General features: G+C 34.1%; 1 long non-coding RNA gene across 1 annotated transcript in view; it reads left to right on the forward strand.

Moving 5' to 3' along the window:
• The window catches only part of LOC126979992 (uncharacterized), a 486858-nt gene that overhangs the window by 377236 nt on the left and 82931 nt on the right, over nucleotides 1-26691 (forward strand). The window contains exon 3 of the long non-coding RNA XR_007732935.1: nucleotides 25967-26090. This is a non-coding gene — a long non-coding RNA (uncharacterized LOC126979992). The remainder of the gene's footprint in view (nucleotides 1-25966; nucleotides 26091-26691) is intronic.

The raw sequence follows: 26691 nt of genomic DNA on the forward strand, positions 1-26691 counted from the left end.
AATTATTTGTAAAACAATTAAAATGTAAATCTTGACTTAAAAGAGTGGCAATCAGTTTCTTGCTACTTCTTCTCATTAGCTCAACCCTTTACGAAGTAGCGGTATATTCAATAAGAAACAATATTTTTATTTTTTTTTGACATTCATAAGTGTCATTTCCGTGACCTACATGAATATAGTGTTTTTGAATTTGAATTGTACTGAGCGCGCGTCATTTTGAGACTTGGAATGATATATCTCGTCATCCAACCTCTTCTGGAGTATGAAGTACGTGTACACGATTGTTATATGTTCAAATATCGATGTTGCAATAGGTTGAACCGTTGACTCTCACCACGGAGGCCCCGGTTCGATCCTCACCCGCTACGTGCCCAATGTGTTTTGCAAATTCATATGTGCGTTTAGTCGACGCTTAATAAGATTGGCAACCATCTTGTGAGTCCTCTGGTGTTACAAGAGAGCTGAGTTATGGGCTGCGGACATCACGTACCATAAGGTGACCCTTGCAGGCAGGAATTATATCTGTTGATACATACTTCCACACATCACTAATGCGTTAATAATTTCTTTATCATATCTTAATATATAGCTGAACCTTTATAATATTATACAATTACACTATAGGCACTAATTACATTTCGTCACCAGTCAATCAAAACCATTAAAAATAATCAAAGGGTGCAATTTCGGTATCAATGACTTTAATCACATCTGTTAAATAATACAACGCTGTAATTGTTCTTAATCCACGCGACAGCGAGGTGATTACAACGCAATCAATCACTTTATCTTGAAAATATCGGCCACTATCTGTCCAATCGAATGGAAACGAACATTCATCACAAAACCGGCCGTTTCTCGATGTAATTTCATATAAATTAGGTAAAATCAAAAGGGGAAATTAGACATTACTAATGCCCGTTTTGCATGTTCAGCTTTAATTTTGTTATGGTTTGGTTTTGTGTTAAGAATTATGATGACATTTGCAACAGGAGCACAACAAACTGCGTCTGTTGCTAGACTTGACCCATGTTACTACATATAAATTATTAAATATGGGAGGCTTATTAGCACAGAATGCATGCTGGGATTTTTTTCCTCCGGGATAACGATGGGAGGGAGGTAGTAAATACTCATGCATACCAACGCAACCGGCTGCGTTGGTTATGTGGGGGTCACATGAAACTAACGTGCCTACAAACACCACCTGAGGTTGGCTTTAGGCAGCTGCCCGCTAAGGCATCATCGGAGGCGACCTTCTCTTAGGGAGAGAGAGGCGCAAGGGGCACTTCACTTTGAGAGTATCCGCTGGTACATAGCACAGAAGGTGCTATCTAATTGGGACTAGTGACATCGGAAGGGTGGGACTCACAGCGGCGCCTTTTATACCGTAAAAAAATCCTCACATGAAACTGAGTCTGAAAACTGACTCGATTTTATGGACAACTTGCGCTTGCCGAAAAAGATACTACAGCAAACCTATTTTCGCAAATTAAGAGAAAAGTATTTTACTGACAGTTTTTCTGTATGTATCCTGGATTAGGATCTCCCAATACTGTCCCAGTAAAAAATAAACATAGTGTATTACTCAAAAAATAATTACAGTGCAATACGAATGTTTCCAAATACGAAGATCATATAAACAAAGGTGTCCGTTTTGTTTCAAAAGCATCCCAATTTAGGATTGCTTCACAAAATTCTCTATTATTTGTTTTCAATTTTGTAAATTACTTTGACCATTTTGACAAATTGCGTGGCACACTTCTCACGGTTACTTTGTCGAGCGCAATTTAAAGTATGTGTAGATATGGAGCAAATGTTGGTCAATACGAAAAATTAAATTACCATTTTCCTATAAACTACATTACCTTTTGAAATGGAGCGGTCGCTACTAGACTTAAGACATAAATATATTTGTAGTAAAATTTAATATTATAAAAGTCAAGCTAAGTTGCGTTCGTTCTTCTTGTGACAAGGTTTGTAGATACTGACATTCAATTAGTGATATTATATTTTCTCTACGAGATCGAATCAGAAATGAGATCCGTAGGAGAACCAAAGTCACCGGCATAGCCCAGATATTTTCGAAACTGAAGTGGCAGTCGGCAGGGCTCATAGCTAGACAGGCAGATGGCCATTGGGGCAGTATAGTCCTAGATAGGCGATCACGTACCGGGAGTGTGGGTAGGCCTCCCTAACAAGATGGACCGACGATCTGGTCAAGATCGCCGGAGTAGGCTGGATAAATGCAGTGCAGTACCGATCGTCATGGCGATCTTTGGGGGAGGCCTTTATCCAGCAGTGGACATTTTTAATTTCAACTTTTAGTAACAAAAAAATCTTGACGCTTTACCTATCTAGAACAGATCTTAAAAATAAGTGAGATATTATACACAAGTACACGTGTATAATATCTTATGAACAATGCAATTTATTATAATTATTTTGAAAACGATAATATCCTAATCTATAGTTTAAGAGCTAATAAAAAATCCTCCCGTCCTAGGTTAAAGGTTAAATTGAAAAAAGAATAGATATATTATTTACTAGTCACTATGCCCATAATATATGTACAATGTCAGGGATAAATTTCATTTATGTAAGTACCTATAACTTAAAGGAAAAATCACATTCAGATAAGTTTTTGAATCATATTTATTATATTTAAATTTATGAATATAAGATGTGAATTTTTATTTTTTTATTTTATTAAATTTTGATTCACTATAAACCATTTATTCTTAATTTAAAATAATGTTACGTTAACTTACACGCAAAAAGACCGAAACGATACACCTAATCTCTAAGTCAACTGTGAAATCTTATTAACGGCAAATGCTGCAGATCTCAGTCTATTTGCTAAGTTACTTATATGTGGGCCCCACTGTCATTTACAATCTATGGTAATACCACGAAAAACAGTCAAATCTACAAATTCCAGAGTTATAGAATCTATCATTACCTTAACCTTCAACCTTAAGCGCGTACACTTTCCTTAAAAGCCGGTAACGCTCTTGTGATTCCTCTGGTGTTGAATAAGGGCGGCGGTGATGACTTTACACCAGGTAACCCGAACGCTCGTTTGTGAGCCTATTCCATAAAAAAAAAAACTTGTTATTATTTGTGAACTAATTTAATACTTTTTACATAGTATCGTAAATCATTTGGTATCCACCATCTTGTCTTTCCGTTATATTTATTGATACTTATATCTTAATTTATTACACAAATTAAATTTGAAAACAAAATTTATGAACGCTGCGTTATTCGATCCCGTGACCTCTCGGTTTCCGTGCGAGCGCTATTCCACTGAGCCAACCGTTCGAGTGACGTATCGGTGATAAATCTTCTATGTCTTGTTCAATCCTCAGGTTGTGGCTTTGTCTACAGGATCTACTTTACACTTGATAACCTGCTCAACAACAAAAAGAGTTGAATTAGACATATTAGATTTATCAACGATGCGTCACTCGAACGGTCGACTCACTGGAAGAGCGCTCGCACGGAAAGTGAGAGATCGCGGGTTACAGTACCGCATCGTTCATAAATTTTGTTTATAAAATTTAATTTGTGTAATTAATCCCAGAAGTGAGGGTTATGTATGACTATAAAAAAAATAACAATTATATTAATTCATTTCTTTCATTATAACCTTGTATAGTATGTTTTTTTAATAATTAAATATAACATTATCTCTTACACTACCTGTGAGTGAGGAAGAAGCAATAACGCCCTCTGTATTTGATTGACGTGTGGTTTAAGCAGATAATGTAATTATATATTGTAACGGAATTTTAATAGACAATCACTCGAACGGAGGCGTCTACCGCTCAATAATAGTTTTTGCTCCGAGAAAGTTTGTTTTTGTACTTTAAAAAATGTTCCACAATTACCGGCAAGACTGAACGACATTCGTATAAAAACACTTTGTGACGCAAGTGAAGGGGAAATAAATCATGACTGTGGAGATTCCTTCTAAATATCTATTTGTATGTGTATTGTAAAGGACCTGATACACGTCTTGCTCCAATTGCTTAATGATGACAGTAAACAAAGATAAAACTTTAATTAATAACTAAGCAAATAAAGAAAAATCTATTGATGATGTAGCGTTATTTTTCGAAGTTATATCAATACCTCAGTTTCAAAAAGTAACAATTCATAAAAGGGTTCTCAAACTAAAGTCAAAAAACAACTCGATTTGTATGAAACGAAAATATTCTGAAGAAATATTGTAAGGTAAAAACTAAACTGCATTCACTTATCGACTTGTTTTGCATTCGTAATGCTCGGTTATTTTTTATTGAACAATTTGTCAAATATCTCAAACTTTCTGAATTTCAGACTTGTGACATTTGGACTTGACGTATACTCGTATCTAATATATAAAATTCTCATGTCGCGGTGTTTGTAGTTAATCTCCTTCGAAACGGCTTGACCGATTCTAATGAAATTTTGAGTGCATATTGGGTAGGTCTGAGAATCGGACAACATCTATTTTTCATCCCCCTAAATGTTAAGGGTGGTCCACAAGATTTTTTTTTTAATTTGTTTGATTATGAGTCAGCATTAATAAATACATAACACTTCAAATTTTCACCCATCTACGATCAACAGTTGCTTTTGTATCGCGATTTAAATATCGGCAATACAACGTTTGCTGGGTCAGCTAGTGATGATATAAAATTTTAAAAAATGAGCAATATTCATATACAATCAAATCACCAGAAACTATTTCCAAATGTAAATCTAAAGCATCTAAGGAATGTCTGAAAAACGAATAATTCAGAAGAATTATATTATAAAGAAACTTAAACAGTACATAATTTTAATTATATTAAACTGCATGATAAATTGTAATAAATTTTATGCTGTAATTTTGGAAACCTTTCTTGGAATTCTAAGGATTTATTAAATGCCGACTTTTTTTAGTCACATTTTTGTTCTGTTAAAACCTTTATCCCTTATAGTGTATCCATGTTGAAGTTATAATAATTTTCAGTAGGGTTTTTAAGTATAATTTCTTTACACACGCTTTCGGTGATTTCTTGACTATCTCGCAATTTCATGTCGTTCTTGAACAATTTTAGTAATTAATATTTTGTTTTACTTTAGTCGTATGGTCCAAAGTACGGTCTTTTGTTTTAATCTACGACCATAATTAATTATCAAGTCAATGTTTTATTCATGTAGACTATACAGTATTACTTAAGTCTACTTTTATTGAATTTTTTATACCCTAGTAAGCAAAGTATTATTTTCTGTTTAGTAATATATATTAGTTTTCCAAACAAATTGCTTCTAAACTATTTTGGATTTTAATGAATATTAATTAGTAGTACGAGTAATTCAACCCCATGCGCTAACGTCAGATATAATTTCAACCTGACAAAGTTAATATGTCATGTATACTGTGCCGTGTAAAAGAAAAAAAAATACGAAGTATAAAATGAAACGGATAAAATCACAGCAAGAGCTAGTGAGTTCGGTCATTCATGGATATTTCATCATTTGATACTTTTCATTCAAAGATGCGTTATCTAATAAGGTTTCCTACGGTAATTTAAACATTCGTCCATAATAATTGTAGCAACAGAGTCTGCATATTTACTGCACAAATCGTAAGTCTTAATTACATAAAAATAGAGTACACTTTTGCAGTATTTTTAAAATTGCAGTTTTTCGTAATAACAAAAGCATTCAATCGTCTACCTGGTGCAATACCTTCCTGGAATTGAGTAATAGCGATTTTGGTAATCCTCTTCCACGGAATATGTGAGTTGCCAGGATAAATTAATAATTTAACTACAAATAGGGCTGCTGCTCTAAAGATGATAATTTTATCGAATAATATGTATATACAATTTTATTGTAACGCGCATTTGTATAAAATTACCAACAAACACTTTTGGCACAGTTCAGCACACATTATATTCTCCAATCTATATATAAATATGTCTATCTATCTGTATATAATCTAGGTATTGATCAAGCATACTTGATTTATATCGTATTTATTTAAGTTATTAAAGTCTTAACTGAATTCTTAATCTTATTTTGAGTTACTCAGAATTTAGTGTGAGACTTTTGTAATGATTTTCTTTTATAAAATATATATGCTCATAACATCATCATCATTGACAGCCCTAGACACCTGGATATCGATGTGGAACGATTAGCAATTTCAGCGCGGCGTCACAAAGTCTGCCCAAAGCCGTCTCCACCAGGTTCTACAAAACTCCGGAAAGGATTAACTCCTTTTTTTGCAGATTACGAAACAAGGGACCCTACCTGAAGATCAATCATCGGTTTGTTTACTGCTTCTAATAATCCCGTGTTTTATAACTACCATACACTTTAAGAGAAATGTACTTATGTTTTAACTTACTTCCAGTTAAATATATCTTAGAATGACTGCGATGCGATTTGCAACATTTATCTCTTATATATACAATTATTTTAAACTAGTTATTTACTTATATAAAAAGACAACTTGATGAAAGATTTAAAACAAATTACTTGCTTAAAATCAGGTGTTTTCTTCAAATATATAAAAAGTACATAACATTTAATCACCGCACCACCATCAGGTGAACATCTTGTTCACGACGTCACTTTTTCTAATAAAAAAAATAAAATAGAATGACATAAGCCACAAAATAATATCGATTTCATTTTTATTTCACTCCAATTTTAGCAATAAAATTATTGTTGAATCAGAATTCAAAATTTATTTATTTATTTATTTAAACTCTACAAAATCTGGCACGAGACTCGTGCCAGATTTTGGCGAGACAACACGTCCTGAGGATGCCTCGTGTAGAGGCGAAACACGTGTCGAATTGTTTTAAAGACAAATATTGGCGGAATTAACACTAAAGAAAACTTAAATAGTTTGTATAGTTATGGATTTCCGCAAAGTAACGCCTTATTCAATAAATTTTCCTAAACTCTACACATTTAAGCCCTACATTGTCCCTACTTTAACCGACTTCAAAAAAGGAGGAGGTTCTCAATTCGTCGGTATGTTTTTTTTTGTTTGCATTGCAATTTGGTCCAGATCTGACAATGGCATCCATGAGAAAACCATAAAAGTGTTATAAGTATATGTGCGAGACAAATTTACGAATAAATCAATATCGCGCCAACAGATTTCGATGATTCTTTTTATTGAACAGGATGTACTTCAAAGGTAGTTTGGTTACGTTCTGATTATGGCATCTTCTTTATTCTATCCAGATATTTGAGTCACCTACCGTAACGTCCTTATGGAGAAATAATTGTCGTAGTCGAATATGATGATCAATGGGACTCCCTAACGACTTACAGTAAGGGTGCGATCTGTGGCAGAATTTCTAACTCTCTGTAATCAAATCAAATTGCTGCCTTGTAAAATTTAATAAATCTACAAGATTATTAGTTAGTGTGCTTCAGAATCACCAACAATAAAAATAAAATACCAACAAAATAACCGACTTCTAAAACACTATTCAGAATCATAGATATAATAATATACACTAAAAATTATAAAAATTATAATTATTTTCGTTTTTTGCGACGTGAAGAGGCGAGAGGCGAGAGCGGGGCCGCGGTGGGAGGACACCGATTACAAAAATAACAATAATCGTAACTAGAATTAGATTAATTAATTAAATTGTATAAAAATTATTACTTGTATACTTTTTAGAGCATATTTTATCTATTGATTTTGAATTATGTTTTTGAAGTCGGTTATTTTTTTGTTATTTTTTTTTATTATTCTTTTGAAGGTGATGTCATAAATCAATTAAGCATTTGTTAAATAAACCATTCACTTTAAACCTTTGCAATATGTTATAAAGTTTGGTTATTAAAATATCGTTCATTTTAATATAAAATAAAATATTTTTCCTAATATTATAATTTGTGTAAAAGACCATTAAAAACAGAATCATTACTTCAGTACATCAGATGCAGAATAAAGTCCTCCAATTGCACTTCCTTTTATCTGAAAAAAAGTCAGATCTTTTATTTATATTTAAGGGGTAATTTGACTAGAGTTTCACCTTATCTGTAATGGATATTGGTGCTTTTGGACTTCATCAATATTTGGTTTCAAAGGTGAGTTAATGACATATTGATACGAGGATACAATTAATGATTTTGTATAAAGTGCTAATATATTATCATAGACACGCAAATAGCTCCATTACCACTAGCTACGTCAACAAAAAGAAATGTGGCATTCCTGACATCTCGACAACGTAAAAGAATGATAAAAATCCAAGGGTTTGACACGATAGCAACCAATTACTGGCCTCGTGCAGTTGTTTATCGGACAAGCTTACTCATCCTGGCGGTCAATTCACACCATCATCTCGCGAGTGTTGGAGAAGTATTCGTTTTTGAGACACGCTGCATGTTGTAGGCGTAGGCGAATTGAACCTCTTACCCGACTGCACGACGCAAACGAGGGTAATGTGGTTATATTATGTATATTTATATTTTTGTTCTTTTGCCCCGCGATACATACAAAACAATTGGTATCTGTATCTTTGATTGATAAACCATGGAATCACAAGAACGTTGCTAGCCTTTTAGCGTTATTTAGCTTTTTTTATGGAATAGGAGGACAAACGAGCGTACGGGTCACCTGATGTTAAGTGATCACCGACGCCCACAATCTCTTGCAACACCAGGGGAATCACAGGAGCGATGCCGGCCTTTCATTTTTATCTTTTAGACTTTTTCACTGAATGCTTTAATGAAATCAATATGTCGCTTTTGTGCGAATACAATTTTGTTACGACATACTTATTTGGAAAAGTAGTTTCTTTTTAACTCATTACGTTTTACTTTTTGAAACCATCCTCGTAACAGAGATTGTTAATAATATTAAATAAACATTACGTTTATTTATTGGCTTATAAAAACGATCTACACTACAAAGTTTTAATTAGTTCATGAGTAAGTGGAAGGCAATAGAGTACATAGGACATTTAATTTAAGTTGGATAGATAAGAAGATTGGTGTTTCGTGAATTAGTATTACCAAGATATTGTAAGACTTATTATAATATCTACCTTCACTATATCTCGAAGATTCATGCCGCTCTATAATGGGTATACCAACCAAGAATAAGAAAAACGGATAATATAATATTTTACTATAGCAAGTATCTACCCTAAGATTAAAGTATAAAACACGCTATTTGCCTTTGAATTGCACCACGCGCAGTCTTATGGTTTTGTTGGTTATCGACCGATGTCGAACGTCGGCTCCAATCAAAGGCACCTCGATGTGTCTGCGCAAGTGACTCGGCATTTTGATATCCAACTTCCAACACTGATTTTTCCCTCACATAAGTATTAAAATAACTCGATAAAATAAAAATACATGTTTAAATTTATTGAAGCTTTGATACCAATCATTAATCACGCCTCTCAAGTTGAAATTTTAAATAAACATTCACAAGTTGCCCTTTGTCTGTGGATCAGATACTTAGGTCTATGGGTTATACTACCTTGGTTATTATCTAATATTAAATATTATTTTAAAGTGAAAGTGTATATATACTTAGTATGGCCATAAATACTGTCACAATTAAAAATAAACAAAATATTACATTTGAATTTGGAATCAGTTATTTTTATATGATTGTTCATTTTGAGTTTTGATAGAGTTTTCACATTTTGGCTCCAATACATTGTAGTATATTAAAATGGAGTGGGGTGATAAAGAGAACTGAATCGCTGTGATTGCATTACACAATGTAGGTATGGATCTCTCTCCATAAGCTTGGTATTAGTAAAAAGTTTGTGTACCGGACTATCAATAGATACAATGAGACCTCTTCTATTTGTGACAGAAAAAGAAGTGACCGAGAAATGATCAACTATTTAGTTACTCTGATAGTAAACGCAGAAAAAATAAAATATGTTTCACGCAGCATACAACGGCACTTTTTGGTAATAGTATATTTAATATAGCTCCTCAGCTATATAATAAACTACCAGCATCATTAGCGGACCAAAACTTAAATATTAACTCTTTTAAAAATAAAATTAAGGAATTTTTAATGACGAAGAAATATTATTCAGTTAAAGAATATTTAACAGACATGAATGTATAGTCATTAGAATAAGTTAATTCAGATATTTCAAATTAACAATTTTAGTAAGCAAATTTAAATTTTTCACATTTTTATAATGTGGTGGATAGACTTTTATGAATAATTTGGTTTTTATGTTGTATGTTTTTCACGGTAAACTTAGAGTAAGAATTGTAAAATATTATTTTTGCATGCCTAACCGGCAGATTGTTAGCACCTATGATTATAATGTAACACCAATGTACCCACTCAATCTATGCAATTAAATGACTTGATTTGATTTGATTTGAAAGATCTGGCCGTCTACGTAGTGTTCGTACGAAGAAAGTGGTCAAAGCAGTAAGGGAAAGAATTCTAAGAAATGCTGTCCAAAAGCAAAAGATTTTATCTCGGGAGATGAAGATTGGACCTAGAACCATGTCGCCTATTTTAAAAGATGACTTAGGACTTGCAGCCTATAAAAGACGTACTGGTCATTACTTAACTGATAATTTACAAAAAAGAATAGGGTGGTAAAATCGAAACAACTACTGAAGCGGTACGCAAAATTGTTGATTTTGTTTACGGAAGAGAAATTTTTTAACAATTGAGCAATAATTACTGTATCTATGCTCAAAGCTCTAAGAAAGCTTCACAATTAGTCGGCAGAGTACAATGTGGACACTATCCGACTTCAGTGATGGTTTGGGGGGTGGAGCTTCGAATAAGCTTTTTATATTTTAAATTGTGTTTTATTTATGTTAAGCTAACGTAAAAATAATGCAAAAGAAATTTTTTTTTTTGTTTCAGTATATTAGGCAAGACAAGTTATATCCTGATGTATGATTTTTTTCAAACAGACAAAGGCTAAAATAATAATTGATTATCTTGAAATGTTGACTGTTTGATATCTTTAAATTTAGTGGCTTTTTTTTTATGGAATAGGAGGACAAACGAGCGTACGGGTCACCTGGTGTTAAGTGATCACCGCCGCCCACATTCTCTTGCAACACCAGAGGAATCACAAGAGCGATGCCGGCCTTTAAGGAAGGTGTACGCGCTTTTTTTGAAGGTAAGGCTTCTTGGCAAATGCCCCCATAAACCGATTCCATTGTAACCAACCCATGGCAATTCACCTCCAATCTGAACCAACTGTGAGCTTGAGCTGTTCACCCTACTAGTAGTGCTGCCGGCATCCATTTTCTTTACCGTCTCTGGGTTCTGACACCAAAAATAGTCTTCTTCTCCTGTGGTCCTGTGGTTCACATAAACTGTCGATCTCCACTTGAATCAATCCATTCTTGATAGCACACCAATTAGTGTTGTTTTATCTCGTCATTTTTAGGTCGTTTTATATGTTCGGTTTCCCTGTGAGATCGAATCAGAAATGAGAACTAAGATCACCGACTTGATGATTGTGAAACTATTGTAGATAGATAGTATAGAAAGGACAGGGCACATAACTCGAAGGACAGATGAAAAAACATAGGCCGTCGGGGCAGTAAAGTCCTCTTATGTCGACCACGTACCGGAACACCCAGTGTTGGTAGGCCCCCCACAAGAAGGACCGATAATCCGCTCAAGATCGCTGCGCAGCGCAGGACCCATCGTGGTGGAAATATTTGAGGGAGGCCTTTGTCCGCCAGTGGACATCTCTCGGCTGAAGTTTGAGTTTATTCCTTAGAATAGGACAAAGGTCATGTTTCTTAAAGCCTATGCTCCTTTTTACATTATTACTCTTTGATGATTGTAGGTATGTGAAACGACAATGCATCATCATGGAAATATATTATATACTAGACTAACTGAAATTTTCGCCCTAATTCTCAGCGTTTTTACTACGAGATTTAAGAAAAAGTATACTCTCATGATTACAGTCAAATATGATTGAACGAATTGGCTCAATACTTCTGATTTCTGAACATTAGTTTTTGAAGTGCAAACTTGTAAAGAAGACATGCACTTTATTTTGTCGTTATTGAATGACACTGATCCGTCCAGCTCGTGATGTGGATGTGTGTGATGGAGAATTGTTCACAGATCATAGTTGCCTATTTGGTATTATTAACCTTGCCTTGATTATGTTTTCCCTTCTGCCGTGTAGTCTTAAGGCCACACCGAGGCAGGGTTAAGTAATTGTGATAAAAACGCGTTTGTTTATTCCCATTCAGTGTACTAATAATAATAGCCTTTATTAACAATCTTTAAATATCAGTTATATTTTATCTTAATTATATGTGTTTTATTTTGCTTAGACTTAAAAAGTATAAATTATTTTCGTATTACGCATCAGTTTCTTGATTGCCTTGCTTTGTTGAATGTTTGTATATGCTTTTTATCTTTATAAGTTTGGTATAGGTTGTCATCACCATCACCACGGCTTAGTGACTATTATAACTTTTGAGAAAGGAGTAAGTACCTATACGAACCAGATAAAAGAGAAGTTTATTCTAAAGCGACAAACTTTGTAATTAAAATAAACCTTCATAGTGTTAGTTTGAATTTGTTAATATTTGAAAATAAATGAAATGAAACTTATTTGCATGAATCGTGGTTACAAAGTTCTTAAAATTGATAGTTGCACAGCACAATTCGCGAATAAATCGGCAAACAAATATTTTTTTAATGAAAATAAGGGATAAAACGACCAGGACGTTCAGATGATGGTAATTGATACGACCTGCCCATAACAATTCAGTACCATTCGGGATTCTTGAATAACCCAAAATTCAGAGCGGCACTACAATCACGCTCGTCACATTGAGACATAAGATGTTAAGTCTTATTTGCCCATTTCACTAGCTACGGCGCCTTTCAGACCGAAACACAATAATGCTTACACATTACTGCTTCACGGCAGAAATAGGCGCCGTTGTGGTACCCACAATCTAGCCGGCATCCTTTGCAAAAGGAGTGTCCCACTGGTAAATTTAATTATCAATATAAAATTTGGTATGTTTTTGCGTTAATAACACACATTATAAATCTATAATTCAATAATATCATGAAAGACATAAGATTGTAGGTACACTCTCAAATAAAAACTGTTTAATATTAACATTTATGGCTAATTATAGATTTTTTGTGCATTAGAGCTTTAGGTAACATTCTTTTGAAGATGGTTTAATATCGTTTGGATGATGGTCAAAGACTTTTATATGTATAAACTTATATATGTTATTTTGATGAAGTGGTGATTCAGTGGGCGTCATAAGGCGAGTTGGATCTCTGCTTTGAAAAGTTCACCACTTTTTAATAAACATATCTACTGATTTATAATAAATAAACACTAGCAAGCAATAAGAGACGGTATTATTTGAATAGAGGTGTACACGATTCTAGGGGACCGACATTGTATACATTGTAACAACCAACCTAGAGGTCCCGGTTTCGAATCCCGGTAGCTCTAAACATTCGTATGATGTTGATTTTGGGTATGTTATGTGTTGTAGTCATGTTTTTAAGTATGCATATCTCTTTAAATATGTAATTTTCTTACACCCATAGAACAGGATATGCCTAGTTCGAGCAAGATAGAAATATATTTATTTACTATATGGAGTGACAATAACATAACATATTGCAACAAAACTTGGTAAATCTTATGAAGCTACATCAGTTTATAAAGGGGCTTTGACATAGGGAGAAGAACTGATAAAAACTCCCAGTCCATCTTATAAATCATATAACAGCCTATTTAATATAATATTAGACAATTTTAGGTGGCCAGCACAAACCAATCAAGATCAGATAATCTACGATACTATAGTAAGCCTTCATTGTCGAAGAAGATTTAATATGTTTCTCGAATTTGTGCTCAGCGACTCCTAGTAAGTATAGATAATTTGTATAATAACAGTGTAACAATAAAATAAATAAGTTACCTACAAAACGAGACGAAAAAACATCACCTTGAATCACAAGCAGCTTACCTGATATCATTTTTCAATTACACCTTTCGGATATCCTAACACAATAATCGAGTACTTCCTACCGTTCCGAGCTGCTCGGGGCGACCAGTAACCGCTCATTATGATCAACGGATTGGGTTCTGCTTGAGTGCTGCCTTCCGCTTTTTTGTCATCTTTCTTGAGACTTATCAGGGTGAGATCGGCTTTAAACTCGACCTATATCTACACTTGCATATACAGGGTGTCCCACGGCTGTGACACATGGAGGGAAAATACCTTAAAAATAGCAGATGTAGCATTTTAGTGAAGGAAGAGTTTATTTTAATATAAAAAACAGTTTAAACTGCATTCGTAGTTTTTTAAATAATTCACCAGTGGGAGGCACCTTTGCACAGGATGCCGGCTAGATTATGGGTACCAGAACGGCGCCAATTTCTGCCGTGAAGCAGTAATTTGTAAACATTATTGTGCTTCGGTCTGAAGGGTGCCGTAGCTAGTGAAATTACTGGGCAAATGAGACTTAACATCTTATGTCTCAAGGTGACGAGCGCAATTGTAGTGCCGCTCAGAATTTGTGGGTTTTGCTAGAATCCTGAGCAGCACTGCATTTTAATGGGCAGGGTATTTCAATTACCATCAGCTGAACGCCTTGCTCGTCTCATCCCGTATTTTCATAAAAAAAATTGCCTAATTAAATAAATTAAAATAAAGTCTCCTTTCAGTAAAATATTGCATTTACAATATTTAAATTCCCCTCCATGTGACATAGCCGTGAGAAGCCCTGTATATGTTTTAATCTCCTTGTATACTATGTTTAAGAGCATTAAAATATATTGCAGGAGTCTTTGTAACTTAGCTATATGTACTTACCTAGTTTGTGGGAATTATGGGTATATAAAATACCCAGAGTTGGTTTGTCGGCTAACGTTAATATGTCATAAAAACGGCTGATTTAAACGAAAAACGTTTTTTTATCAAGCCCTATTGTTATGATAGGAAAAAGGTGTCCGGAATGAAAACTCTTATACCATTAAATTATTGCACTAGAGTGAAAACAGACAATAATTTCTTAACATACTTCATTCATTCTTCCTTACTTAATTTCTTTACTGCTTGAATACATTATTTTATATTGTGTTTTTACATTTTTAAATATAGTTTACAACAGACGAGCTTAAGGATCTCTTGATGGTACCTAAATGGTGAAATAAATATTGATTTTCTAAATAAATAAAATTCTTATGTGAACAGATTTTAATTAGCCTCCTGGCTTTAAAAATACTACTTGCTATATTTGGAAAAGTATTTGGTTCCCAAACTACGGTAATAATGACCTATAGCTACACTTTTATAATTATTCCTTTTTAGTATGGATAGATACACCTTTTATTGATAAAATTTATCATGTTCAACTACCTACTATGTTGAATGAAAGGCCGTGCAATTTATCTGGCTGTGCTTATTTTAATCCATTAAGATATTTTTTTAATATGGCATTGCTAGGTACCCAGTGCATAAATATTATAATTAAAAAAAAAAAATTTTTTGTAACATGGAATGAGATCAAGGAACATATCATAACTAATTATTAACTTAAAACTTTATTTATATGTAACTTAACCTGAACCTCAACTTATTACACAAAAGCATAAAGCTTACAAAAATAAAGCTCCTAACTCAAAAACATAGCTGACAAAAATAAAACACACGCTTATTATTCGTGTGAATATAACTAGATTCCAAATTCAAAAATGTGTTCCGCCATCTTGTCGCAAACGTCAAATCTACACGTGCAGCTGGTGTAGCCTTTCAGCGCGTAACCTAACCCCGCCTCCCGGTCTCACGACTGAACAAAAAATGTCGGTAACTGAACACCGCGGACGGCGGGGGTGTAGTTACGATGTGTCACGATTTTGGAGGGGATCAGATGTTACGTGCCAAATTTATACATAAGAAGCGAGAGACAAAAGAGTTCAGATCCTTTTTTAAGCATACCTATAGACTACATACATCTACATATATGAACGAAAAAATGTTTTCTTGGATATAAATGTACTTGTTCCAAAAACTGTTTTAGTTTGCCAATGCTAATAAATAATATAACAATAATAAAATGTATATTTATTACTTACATTCTTAACTATCATGCAAGGAATTAAGGTATATAAATTTTTTACTAGGAATGCATGTATAATAATATAAGCTCTGTATGTATGATTTGTTCAGTTCAGATATGTATATTATATACCAATTGAATGTGAATACGTCGACTATTTTAAAATATAACTAGTTACATAATATATTCTCTCTTGCTTGATCTATGAATAGTTACTTGGGGCTTACTAATACTTAATATTGTTGTGGGATTAGTTATATTTAAAGTATTCATTTTATGAAAAAGGCTAAATATCTATATTCAGTTGTTTCAATGTTATCACATGCAGTCAGGCATTACTATGGCTTCACTATCTTGATTACATAGGTAATATAAAATCAGAGACTTTAACATAATTGGCTAACAATAAGACTCAATTTAATCAACTAGCCGCCTTATCATTAATTTTAACTTTTAAACTGTAGTAACCCTTATAGTTCAACTTAAATATAATGTTTACCTATTAAATCTTGACGATAATTTTATCTATCAATATTATTAAAAGGTTATAGATTACAGAGCATAGTGTATGAAATATAATTTCATTTTTCACGTAGGTACAATTTTTACACTTATGAAATTCAATTTTGGTGTTATCGCTTTAAGAGATTATCAGGTTGCCTTATTATGAAAAGAACCGAATGACACGAAAATCAGCAAGTTTTATCCTCCCCTTACAGTTTTCACAGTAGGTATCTAAACATTTTTATCGTCTATACATTCCGAAATTTTTTTGTGCGGAAGTTCAATTACATGATATGGGAGTTTATTATGTATTTGTATAGGTTTCCTAGTGAATGACTAGTATTAAGAGTATATTTCCAAATCTTGTGTTTATTTTGTTCTATATCCTATTCTTCAATTATATAATACATCAGAATTTTGTAAGAAAATATTGTTAAAACGCTCAATACGCTTAAAACAAGATGTTACATTAAATTATTCGGCAATCCCAAACAGTGTTCGAAATCACGTGTTCATTGTTATGACTGTTTACCACATAATTACCTTAATCGTTCTCACAAAAGACACACCAGACAAAATGTTCGCGACTATTGATATGACAATATCACGCATTTAATGCCTATCCAGTCTACTGTGAACCACGCAGCCATGCTTCAGCCAACAAAAATGTCCCACAGAAGGGTAGATGAACTGAATGTCGAAGGTCTTACTAAAAAGGTTGAATTATAAAGAGCTATCGCGTGAATTGTACACTTGTAAAGTTTCTTTGTTAGGCGGCGCCTGTTATTGTAATCTGACAATACAACTTGTAAGGAATGTTTTTTAGAAATATACTCCATTCATGAATCTGTTAGATGCGTCCGTTTTGTGGCAAATTTGATAATGTAACCTGTTGCGGCGCTGAATGATCGAAAGAATTGAATGAGAATTGAATTCATTCACAATGTGGCTTTGTAGTATCTTGGTATAATTTTGATACTTTGTAAACTAAACAATATTCCACCAAGACAGTAACTAACATAATATTTTTGAATATTGTTAATGTATTATCAACACGACTTTATATACATGAAATATTAACGTTTTGTATTTTAATACGTGTCTTAAGTATACGTAATTTCATAGATATTCATAGTAATAATAATAGATATTTAATAAAATGTAATTAAACACAGAAAACGTATTGCAGCCCATTTATAGTGTATATAGGTACTCATTCATTTAACAATATATATTAAAATTATAGTCCGCTTGAGACTGAAAACTATAGATAAGTGATCTTCTTATCAAATGTACGATATTTCATAGTTCGTTACGGTACTTTAATACCGCAATTCGCTTTTGTTTCGGTAACGTTTTTTTTGTAAATCGAAACGTTTGAGTAATTTTTTTGCATTATTTTATGAAGCTGTAAACAGTGATTTAAGACTGGCATTGTATATCCTGCAACCTTCCAAAATGATAATATGCATAACATTAATGTACATTTTTGACCTATCTAAATTCTAAATTCATTTAGAATTCAATTGATTTGATATAGAAAATCTCTGGAAGGCGGTGGAGCATTTAGTCATAATTAACCTTATCTAGGAGATGTGGAGTTTATTTTTACCTTGTAATTCAGTGATTTTTGGTATGTAATATTCGTACCGTATATACTGCGATATAAAAATCAATATATCAAATGTGTCAAGGAATTGAAAAATAGTTGAATTTCTTTCTTCCATTTCAGTAGAAAAAAGTGGAAGTAAGTATATAATTTTATCCCAAATAGCTTGTATATAATCAGTGCTGCGCGGCTATGTACGTGTGTGTGTGTGTGCGTGTTCACGCATGCGCGGTGAGGAAGCTGCGCGTGAGATCGGTGCGCGCAGCTGCGGCGGCCAGGTGTGCCGTCCGCCTCCCCTCTCACACTGTGGGTACAGTCAACAACACAAACACTAACATTATTCATTCTAAAATCTAAAATCTTATAATAACTTTGTAAATACTTTGAATAGCTTCTTCTTATGGCCTTATTCAATTCTGTAAAATATTAAGTGGGTTGTTGTTCTTGTAAGTTTTGATAATTTACCGGAATGCTACTTAAAAGTTCGACGGCTTAAGATAATATACAATATATTTGAGGAATCTTTTCGTTTAAACAAATTAATCTTTAAACAAATTAAAAACAATTGATAGTAATTCAGGTATATCAGGTACAACCAACTACAAAGATATGACTTTCATAAAATGGTTGCCAGAAACATAGTAGACATCAAGATAATTCTCTAAGTGTCATTGTAAAATCTTTCCAAATTGCAGTTGGTTATAGTTGTTAAAACGAATTTGTAATTAAAATAGACTAGTTTACTCCCGAAACGTTGTCTGAGTGGAATCTCGCGCTGGGTCGGAACAAGACAGGAGTGTTTTTTTTCTGCATAAATCTATGTGGCAAAATTATTCAACATCAGATCTACAGCTTTGGCATCCTTTTGTTTTTCTATATCCAACAATTTTCATATTTTAAATATAGATTGCCTGATAATTTCATCAAAATCAAATCAAAAATAAACTAGTTTAGTTAAAATTTGATATTTTTTATAATAGCTATACTTATTAGTATTTTGTCCTCGACGGTACCATACAACCCCAACTAAATCTGTGAATGCTTGCGCAAACCCGCTTCCATGACATAAACATTCGATCAAGTATCACGTTTATTGCGGCGACTGTGTTCCAACAGTAACTCGGTACTTCATGGACGGGGCCCTTATAGAAACGCTCCCTGAGTAATTATCCTTCATGTTTTTATATCAAATTTTGACTGAATTGTTATTTAAGGTTTCGGACATTATTGTGGTTTGAATTTTTAATACGAAGGAATCACTTTAAATAAATCGATGAGTTAATTATTTTCTCACGAAGTAAGCGTTATATTCTAAGACTTAAGCCATGAAATTATTATGGCACTATCTTTTTTTTGGGTAAACGATTTGCCCTGCCCACTGCCACTGCAGTTGCACTCTTATTTATCAGGGCTATGTCGGTGACTATGGCTCTCCTACGGATCTCCTCATTTCTGATTCGATCTCGCGGGGAAAGTCCGATTATAGTATTATATAGTTATTTGAATTAATTTGCATTCGAATATTATTATAAAACAATTTTTTATCTCGTGCTGTAACACATATCGTGTTTTAACCAAACAAATTTAGTTTTTTAGTTTAGTTATATTCGTATGAAGCACTATCCTCAAATGACAATACATACTTCTTTCTGAAGTATAGCTTGCCGCATATGCTCACATCTTCTACCGCATTTATCACGGGGAGTATTCCGTAGAGCTGTTTGACCTGATCCCTTCTGCTAAATTTCACCTTCGCACGACACTCCACAAATTAGAAATAACCCCCACCATCTGGATGTATGGAGTTCCTCCGCAGTGCGGTTTTGAAGGCATTTTCTTCCACGTACAACCAAGCTGTGAAATGAACTTCATTGTGCGGTGTTTTCAGGACGATATGACATGGGTACCTTCATAAAAAGTGTCTACACTTTTCTAAAATTCCTCTGGCGTTGCAAGTGAATGTGGGCGGCGGTGATCACTTAACATCCTGTGAGCCGTACGCTTGTTTGTCCTCCTCTTCCATAAAAAATGCTCAATTTATAAGACGATTACATAGAATGTAACTAGCTTATAAACTAACTCAACATTTTCTTAGACATTTTCTTCAGTAGAATGTTCATAATTAAGATTGTTTGTGTTTTTTTTTGTATTCTGAATGGTATTTTTCAGTTAGCAAGATACGTACGACCATTTTAGTAATTCGATTCTATATTCTCAAGGTTCAAAGAAATATTTTTTTACTAATTCATTTATTTATTAAGGCAACATACAAATTATAAGTACTTTACATGCACACTTATATTAATAGTAGATAATATAAATTATATTAATAGTAGACAGTATTAATATTATTATAATTAAAGAACTAAAATCTAGAAATATAACAATATTAGATAAAAAAACTGTAATGTGAATACAAAGTAAACCATTTAATTTAGTACTTTTTAATATTCAGCAAACGGCAAGGATAAATCTACATCCTGAGGTTGGGCCAGTGAGTGATATATACAGGGGCTGGAAATAGCGTTGTTATTTACAAACATAGAATATGCAATTTTTCTTATTAGCTTTGGAGGAACGTTTATATGCGAACTTAATAGTCGAACATACATAGGCCAATCTATCGACCATCGCCGACAGTACTATCTTGCAACACACTTCATTCCACAGTTTGATTGTTCCTGGAAGAATGTTCCTTGAAGACCGGTCTTTGATGGAGCACCGCCTATCCTGGTCGTGAAGTTATTATTTCAGTTTGAGATACTGTCTGTGCTAAATGCGGTAGGAGACTCACAGTAAAGTGACATCTCACCGCAACGCCTCGCAATAATACCTAAGTTAAGATATTAGTGATATATTATTAATAGCCAGTCACAAACTAAGATCAAAACCAATAAATCACACTATACACCCAATATAAGACTCCAGTAATAATTGAACCTACAATTACATAAGTAGCATCTCATAACATTTCATACACGATGTCACCGCGTAGAAATCAGATCAGTATTAAAGAAATCACACGTAATTTTTAAGATCTTAACCCAATAAACCATTTTAAAGTGATTTTAATGTGTGAACATTAAAGTAATGATAATGTAATTATTGCAAAAGTGCGGCGACATTTTATCTAATTCCCTGAACGATTAGGAACGTGCGAGCCTTACTGGCCACACATACTCATCTCTCTTAGATTTTGGATTTGGAGACATTTATACGATCCGATACGATGTTCGGCACGATATTAAAACAAAACATCTGTAACACAAACTTCAAAGGAGACTGAATAAAGTTTTTGTTGTGTGAAGAGCTTTGTTATGGATTAAGAGAATGAACGGGCGTAAGGTTTCCGTGGTAATAAGTGATCACCGCCGCTCATACACCACCAAAAAAAGTTCGTTCCATATTCTGGTTAAACGTGAAAGAAAGTTCCTTTAAAACTGTTCTGTGAAAAACGAACGATCGAAAAACGCCATACATTCAGATCAATAAGTTTTCCGGAACACTCTGCATGATAAATGTGATTTTACAAACACCCAGAGATCGGTAGTGCCGTATGGCACTCTTTTACCTCACCCAGTTTTAATGCTTATAACGTGTACAAGATGGTCTATTTACCTATGCAATTATGAACGAGTGAAGTCCGATACAGATTTCGATTCGTTACGATACAAGGCCACCAACATTCGACGTCATAGCTTTTGCAGACAAAGCATTTTTTTGTTCACTTTTTGCCGAGTGTCGCATCGAGCGGTTCACTTACAAGACAGTGAACGAAGATTGTTCTTTGTGGAGTTATAACCAAATAATCTATAGTTGCTATGTCTGCTTGCTCCCGAGGTGGCAAGCAGACATATTATGTCTGCTCGCAGGGGGCGCGCGGATATAGTAAGACAAGCTACACAATATACCACAAGAAAGGAATCCATAGAAATTCACAATTCTCAAGTGTTCTGTTGATCATCATTTTCGTGGGTATGTTTCTGCATGAATATATCAAAATATTACTATGAAGGCATGTATATTTTGGTTTTATTTTATATAGAACATATAATGCTTATTACAAAAACATAAAAATTAGTAAATAAAACATATATTATCATTGAAAATCATCATTTATTCTAAATATACCTATTTTTGCACTTATTGTCGAAAGAAAAGTCTGTGTGAAATAAAATAAAAATACAATATGAATTATTTATACATGGTCCTATATCTTGTTTCAATAGCTTTCAGTGGCATTAACTTAAATCACCCTAGTTATAAGCATTTTATTTCTACACGTAAAATAACACGCACGGGTAGAACGCTGCGCGAGCGCCGAGTTCACGCCGAACTGAGGCGAAGATTTTTAGATGGAGGGCGCCAATACACACAGGTTAAACATTCAATTTTAAGAGGTTTAGATAAATTTTACCTATTTTATATATCGTTTAACAGGCGACATAATGAAAATCTTTAGTTGCTGGATAATAATATGTATTGAATGGCTACTGACTTGTATATTGTATAGTAAGGGCTTTAAACCCTACAAGCCCTGAAACTTCAGTACATCCCGTATTGCATCAACTTTTTTCCAGTACTGGACGTTTCATGTTATTAAGGCTCTGTTGTAATATAAGCGTTGTAGTTTAACAAACTCTTAAAACATAATTAAAAAAGCTATCATTATCTACTTTTGTTCATCTATTTTCATCATCCAAAATCCACATCAAGCAATATTCGTTAAAAAATCTGACACTTTATAAATCGATTAGAAATATGTTTATGTTATAAATTTAAACACACAAATGCGAACCCATTGTGTCTTTTTATATTGAATACATTAGTAATATATATTAACCAAGCTAATTTGACTTCTTCGCAATCAAGCAAAAAGTATGAACATAATTTATAAATTATTTTAAATTACAATGGGGCCCCCATATTGAAGAATTGGCGAACAGACTTAGTTCTGCAGCATGCGCGGTTAAAAAGATTAGACAATTAACTGACATAGATACGGCGCGACTTGTATACTTTAGTTACTTCCATAGTATTATGTCCTATGGTATATTGCTGTGGGGCAGCGCTGCCGATATTAATACAATATTTGTGCTGCAGAAGAGGGCTATTCGCGCCATTTATAACCTAGGCCCTAAGGAATCATTGAGAGCAAAATTCAAAGAAATTAACATCTTGACTGTTGCTTCTCAATATATTCTTGATAATGTAATGTATGTTCATAGGCACATTAGTGAATTTGCCAGAAACTGTCATAACCATTATGTTAACACCAGGAACAGACATAAGCTTATAATGCCTACTACTCGACTAAGTCGAGTTAACAAGTCTTTTGTGGGGCGATGTATATGCTTTTACAACAGGATCCCAAAAAATGTTCAAAACAAAAGTATTACGTTATTTAAAAGAATTGTTAAAAAACGTTTGTGTGGTAAAGGTTACTATAACATAAATGGCTTTCTTAATGATACCACAGATTGGGAATGGAGCGACCGCCCTCAGGCTATTAAATAATAAGTTTAAGTGTACAATGTTAATTTGTTACTTTGTAAATGTTACTTTAATTGTATAACATATTTTTGATGAAAAAAAAAGCCCGCTGAGTTTGTTGCGCCCATTCTTCTCAGGCCTGAGGCATTCATTTTGGCATGGGTGGTAGTTTTTTGACTTTTAATAAGTGATTTCACATCCTATTTTGAATAAAAATATTTGAATTTGAATTTGATAAAGTATTTTGGGTATTTCATTCATATTATATTACTGCCGATTTATTCACTGGCTTTCCTTTGCTATATATTTGAAAAAACAAATATGTTTGAAAGATGAAAATGGTTAACGTATGCACATGTATGTATATTTATCAATATTATATCCTTTTAATTTCCTATGTTATGTTATTAAATATAGTCATGATATTATTAAACAAGTCGTGTGATGTAAAAGTAGTCAGTGTAGTGAGAGCGTAGAGCACGACAGAGGCGTCGCGCGCGCACGGCGATTTGTCGCATTTCACGGCGCGGGTCACGCTAGGTCACGGCGGGTCACGCCCGCTAATGTCACGCCGACTTTCCAAACTCCCGCCGCACGAATACTAATCATCTTCCGATACTTTCCCGTGTGTTTCCCGTTTCTCGAAGCTGTAGACCTTTCTGATCGACTGTTAAAAAGTTGTGTTTATTTTCATTGCCGATGTTTTTGATAGAGATTCCTTCAATTGATTTATCTGGTAGATACAGCGGATATCTACTGTAAACATTATTAAAATTTATATAAAAATTTGTGATAGTCCAATAAGTGCTGGACCCAATAGAATCAATTTCTATTGATTCTGTTTATCCTTCTTGATACATATACTTCACAATGGTTACAAGAGGAAATTTTATATGATCATATCACATTAAATATACACTGCAAGTTTCTTATCAAAAAAATAATAATAATTAACGTTTCAAAAATCCTGTCTAAAATAATTGTGCACATATTAAAGTTTATCAATGTAAGAGTCCTTCCACAGAACAAACAGCGCGGGTCACGGAACTGGCGATTCATTAATAAGGTTGTGAATTTAACGAAATATGTCAATGATTTGTCTTTTTTATTTGATTATTGTTTTTCGTTTTCTTTTTCTCATCAATGTGTTCGATAAGGGTTATTATTAACCCATTTTTTTTTTCAATTAATTTTAAATATATTAATTGAATTACATTGTTTTATGTTATATATTAAATTAAAAAGTATGTTGAAAACTAGATGTGATGCTAGGTCCATATGTACATGATGATCATATTTGTGGCTTTTTTTATGGAAGAGAACATAAACGAGCCTACAGATCACCTAATGTTAAGTGACCGCCGCCCAAATTCTCCTTCAATACCAGAGGAATCACAAGAGCGTTGCCTTCAATTTAAAAAAGCATACGCGCTTTTCTTGAAGCTGCTGATGTCGTATTGTCCTGGCTGTTAACAAAGCACTGGGTCCCCGACATATTGAGCAGCTCTGATTTGCACGTGGTCAAATGGTTCGAGCTGATACTGGAGTGCGCCAGACCAGAGATGACAGCAATACTTCATATGTGGCCGGACCTGCGCTTTCTAGAGCGCTAGAATGTGGGCCGGCTTGAATTATTCTCGTGCTCTGTTAATGAAGACTAGCTTCTTCGAAGCCAGTTTGGCTTTGCCTTCCAAATGACCGCGGAATTGGCAATCAATTAAGATTTTGAGACCCGAAATTCCAATAGTAGGCGAGGTTTTAAGGGTACTACAATACCTTGACAAAGAGCGGTGATTCGACAAAATATGTGTTTTTAGTGGTACGCGCAAATTGATGAATCCTCGGGGTGACATGCTTTTGAAGAAACTAAATCTTTTTGCGATACTGATTACTCAGGAAACGTATAACAGTTTACCAAACTTCGTCACATCAGAAAAGTCTTAAATTTACAAAACGAATTTCTCAATGTGGCTTTTCAAGCCAGATACAGCCCATTATTTAATACAAACTATGTAATTTAATTTTACAAAAATCTCATGAAATACATTTATTTTTTTAATTTTCTTCATCAATTCATTGCTTGAGGATGATTTTTTATGGCTTTAGTTTTTACCACGGCTTCGAATACTATGGTTCTCTGAGAGTTTTAATTCTGTATTTGATTTTATTCTAAGAGAGTTCTATGTTTTAATTAAATGGAGCATTATGTCGCAATGGTCAGTGACCGCTGAGCAGTACAGTGATTCGGTGAACGATTTCCGCAGGCGAGTGCCAACGCGAGCGCACCCGTGCTTCCGCTTCCGGTGGCGCGCCCGCGCAGCATCCGCGACCAACCAACCGGCACGACCTACCTGCTGCTACCATCACCGGCCCATACCTATCTGCCACGTATGTATTTATGACGATTGTTTGTTTTGCCTTCTCGTTTGTCCTCCTCTACCATAAAAAAGAGCTATTCGACCTGATCCTTTCGGAAGCCGACCACCGCACAACACTATGCTAAGCAATATGATTTAGGATGAACTTATTCCTACACTGCCAAACGTTTTTTTAATGGGTAGAACTAACAATAAGATCAAGATTTATTTATGAAAGTAAGCGACGAGACTAGCAGGTGGTATTTGACACGCCCTGTCCATTACAATGCAGTGCCGTTCAAGATAATTGAAAAACTCAAAAATTCTGAGCGGCACTACAACTTCGCTCCTCACTTTGAGACATAAGATGTCAAGTCTCAATTGCCCAGTAATTTCACTAACTACGACCGCGGCGCCCTTTAAACCGAAACACAGAAATGTTTACACATTACTGCTTCATGGCAGAAATAGGCGCCGTTGTGGAACCCATAATCTAGCTGTGTAAAGGAGCCTCCTAGTGGTATAATGTTCATCTAATAGTGAGTGATCCGCCCTCCCCATTACAATCAGGACTCATAATTGCCAGCTAGAAACATGGATAGTGCTTGCACATTGCTGTTTGGCAGAAAAAT

The sequence above is a fragment of the Leptidea sinapis genome, chromosome 4, assembly GCF_905404315.1.
Source record: "Leptidea sinapis chromosome 4, ilLepSina1.1, whole genome shotgun sequence".
Taxonomy (NCBI): Eukaryota; Metazoa; Arthropoda; class Insecta; order Lepidoptera; family Pieridae; genus Leptidea; species Leptidea sinapis.